The sequence below is a fragment of the Musca vetustissima genome, unplaced genomic scaffold (genome assembly GCF_032173495.1).
Source record: "Musca vetustissima isolate MV318-11 ecotype Yass unplaced genomic scaffold, APGP_CSIRO_Mvet_v1 utg57907, whole genome shotgun sequence".
Classification (NCBI taxonomy): Eukaryota; Metazoa; Arthropoda; class Insecta; order Diptera; family Muscidae; genus Musca; species Musca vetustissima.
In genome coordinates, this window is record NW_026879776.1 from 188527 (window position 1) to 193106 (window position 4580).

Below are 4580 nucleotides of genomic sequence, written 5' to 3' on the forward strand. Positions count from 1 at the left end.
CGATAATACTACATTTAAATGGTCTGATTCCAATGAATGAATTTTTCTACGCAAAATTTCATTATAGGTCACGGAACATATGAAACCTCTATTCATGTTAGATTTTGCAAAAAAAAAAAAAAAAAAAAAATATATATAGAAAACTAATTGGAATATTTTTAAAGAGGTTATAATATAATTAGAAGGGCCTCTGGAGGGGACTTGTATAACTAGAGAATATTCGGAAGAATTATTCTATGCCTAAAAGACCCTCTAGACAGGACTTCTATAACTTGAGGATCTTCTGAAGAATTCATCTATACCTAAAGTACCCTTCTGAGAGATCATTTTTAACTTGAAGGACTTCTATAACTAGAGGATACTCGCAAGAGTTCTTCTATACCCAAAAGACCCTGCTGAGAGGTCATTTATAGTTATAAGGGCCTCTAGACAGATCTTCCATGGCTAGATAATCTTCGGAAGATTTCTGTTATACCTAAAATACCCTTCTGAGAGGTCTATTGTAACCAAGAGACCCTCTTCGGACGCTATGAGAACCTTCGGAGAGATCATTTATGACTTGAAAGGCCTCAAGATAGGTCTTAATTGCCTAGATGATACTCTGAAGAGTTCTTCTATACCTAAAAGACCCTGCTGAGAGATCATTTATAACTAGATGGGCTTCTAGACCGGACTTCTATAACTAGACAATATTCGTAAGAATTCGTCTATACCAAAAATACACTTCCGAAAGGTCTTCGGCAACAAGAAGGCCCTCTGCAAAGACCTTCATAAACTAGGAGTGCCACTTCGAATACCATTATAAAGTAGTAGACCCTTCTGAGAGATCATTTATAACTAGAGGGGCCTCTAAACATGACTTCTATAACTAGAAGATATTTGGAAGAATTCGTCTTCTACCTAAAATACCCTTCCGAGAGGTCTTCTGCAACAAGAAGACCCTTTTCAAAGACCTTAATAAACTAGGAGACCCTCTTCGAATGCCATTATAAAGAAGTAGACCCTTCTGAGAGATCATTTATAACTAGAAGGGCCTCTAAACTAGGAGACTTACGTCTATCATGGGTATTTGAAAATATTTTTAAAAAATGTTCGCCTATTTTGGGAGGTTGAAAAATACTTTAAAAAATCTGCACCTATATTTGAAACATAAAAAAATATTTTATAAAAAATCCGTGGATATTGAATAGATATATTAGATTTTATTTTAAATAATTATCTCTATTAATATTTAAATAAAACATGTTCGTTTTTTTATGTTAAGGTTATGTTTTAATATTTAAGGTTATGTTTTAATATTTTAAGGTTATGTTTTAATATTTAATCAAATAATTGTTTTTTCTCTTAATTTTATTTCAATTTTAAAATATTTCTGTTCTATTTAATTATTCTTTTTAAAATCTATGATGGGATCATCAATATTGAAAGTTTTTACCACGGGTATTGATTTTGTACTACTATTTCCTACCGTTCCCCCTGCACCCCCTCCTCCTCCACCACCGTCTTTGGTTAATTTCCCATCAATATATTTTTCAAATTGTTGCAGTGAATGTTCGACTTCGTTGCACATTTTCTTATAGTTTAGCGGTATCGAAGGGTCATTGATTAACTCCTGCATTGACCAAGATTTTGGCACGCTATTCTGGGGAGATTTTGTGGCGGCCTTTATAATACCATAGGAGGATAGAAATTGTTTTTGATGGCGGTGATAGAGATTTTGATGGTGAGTATTTAAAGATTCTAAATCATGGGTTGGGAATTCGGAACAATCATCGTCATCGTCTTCACCATACTCATCATCGTCATCGCATTCTTCCTCCTCCTCTTCCTCATAGCTGGCCTGATACAATTCCTGTTCATCGAGAAGACCACCACAATTGGCCTCTGGGTCATAATTTTTAAAACGTGTTTGCAGTGGCATATCAATCGGATAAGTGCCATTGAAAACAATGTTTTTATTTAATAATTTCGAGGAGTAATAGGGGGACTTGAGGTTTTTATCGGTGCCTGGTAGCAACAATGATCGGGAGGAAGTAGGGCAAGGAGCCAAGGAAAGGGATTTAGGGTTTTTAAAAGGCTTCTCTTCATTGTGATTATTATCATCCGTTGAACTTGCAGAGGAGGGGGACGAAGAGGAGGAGGAGGTAGTGGTGTTAGCTGGGGCAGGGCATTTGGCCTTCATTTTATTTCTAAACTCCCCATCGGGAGGTATCGAAAAATTAACTTTCTTAATTTCATGGGAATTGGATAAATTATTGAAAGGATTTTCATTTTTAAATCGAGGATCGTTAAGGGGTTGTGGTTTTGGTTTCAAAATTTTAGTCTGTGGCAGGCCAGCAGGCAAAGCTAATAATTTTGGATTTGCAAAGCTATGCGGAGCAAGAGGCGTAACAGATAATTGCTTAAAATTAGTAGTGGCTACAGGATCTGCTGCTGCTGTTTGTTGTTGTTGCGGTTCATTTTTGGCCACAGATAATGCGCAAGAAGAATCAATTCGAAGGAAATTTCGATTACTTACATTATTTATAGTAAAGGGCATTGGTGTTGTTGTTGTTGTGATCGACGATTGTGTTGTTGTATCATTAATACTATTTGTTGCTGTTGTGGTCGATGATTCCGATTCATAATAATCGAATTTATTAGATGTCTGACTATGGGGTTGATGAATATGCTGATTTGTTGTTGTGGATTTCTTAGCATGATTTTTTGTTCTCATGGCTGCTGAAGATGTAGTTATTTTATTATTCTTATGTTGTTGTTGTTGTAGGCTTGCCGATTTCATTAGAGGTGAGGATTTTTTATTATTATTGTTATTATTTAGTGATGTCGGTTTGGGGCTAGCTGCAACATTTGGGGGAATACTAGCCATTTTGGAGGATGACAAAGCATGCGTTGTGGTCTTTGTCAATTCCAGCGGATCGGTATTACATTCTGGCTTATCATTGGCTTGCTAAAAATTGTTGTCATTGAACGAGGGGGAAAGTGTAAGGATTTTCCATGGAATTACAGGCATGTCATATTTTGCACAAGAAAAAGAAATACAAGATTTGTTTTTTGTTGTTGGAGAGGATATATATTTTCAATCAAAATCAAAAACGCAAAAAAAAACGAACAGAAAATGAATACAAAAACAAAAAAATTAAAAAAATAAATAAAAGTCTCTCTCTCTCTATGAGACCCTTCTGAGAGGTCTATTATAACTAAGAGACCGTCTTCGAATACATTCATAAACTAGAAACCCCTTTTGAGGGGTCATTTATATCTAAAAGGAACTCTGGAGTGGACTTATATAACTAGGGAATATTCGGAAGAAATATTCTATACCTAAAAGACCCTGCTCAGAAGTCATTTATAACTCGAAGGGCCTTCTATGGCTAGAGGATCTTTGGAAGAATTCTTCTATACCTGAGAGGTCAATTTTAATTAGGAAACTCTCTTCGAATATCTTCATAAACTAGGAAACCCCTCCTGAGAGGTCGTTTAAAACTAGAAGAGCCTCTAGACAGGACTTCTATAACTAGAGAATCTTACAACGAATTCTTCTATACCTAAAATACCCATCTGAGAGGTATTTTGTAACTAGAAGGGACTCGAGAATGGTCTTTTATATATAGAGGATCTTCGGAAGAATACATCTATACCTAAAAGATCCTTTCGTGTGGACTTTTAAAACTAGAAGGCCCCCTTCAAAGAACTTTATAAACTAGGAGACCCTTCTGAGAGATAATTTATAACTTTAAGGACCTCTAGACAGGTTTTCTATAACTAGAGGATACTCGGAAGAGTTCTTCTATACCTAAAAGACCCTGCTGAGGGGTAATTTATAACTAGAAGGGCCTCTAGACAGGACTTCTATAACTAGAGGATACTGGGAAGAGCTCTTCTATACTTAAAAGACCCTTCTGAAAGATCATTTAAAACTTTAGATAGAACTTCTATAACTAGAAGATATTCGAAAGAATTCTTCTATACACAAAAGACACTTCTGAGAGGTCTATTGTAACTAGAAAACCCTCTTCGAATACCTTCATAACTTATGAAACTCTACTTATAATTAGAAGAGCCTCTAGAAAGGACTTATATAAATAGAAAATATTCGAACGAATTTCCCTATACCTAAAAACCTTTCTTAGAGGTCTATTGCAACTAGAAGTAACTCTAGAAAGTATTTCTTTAAATAGAAGGCTTTATTTATACCTAAAACACACGTAGAAGAGGTCGTTTGGAATTAGAATGACCTTTAGACAGGACTTCTATAACTAGAGAGTCTTCAAAAAAATACATCTATACCTTAAAGGCCCTACTGAGAGTTCATATGTGACTCGAAAGAGTCTCTTTTTAATAGCATTCCTAATGATATAAGCCCCTCTTCTAATGGGTTCTGAAACATGGAAGTCCCCTCGGAGAAGTCTATTTTTACTAAATGATTCCTCTTCTAAAGACGGCTGAAACTAGCAGATCCTTCTGAGAGTTATTGTTGTAACCAACTTGAGTTATTCTAACTCTGTCTATAGAAGTCCTCGCCTTTGTTTGGCCCTTGAAAAGAATATTTTAAAAAATCTGGGCATTTGTTTGGTCCT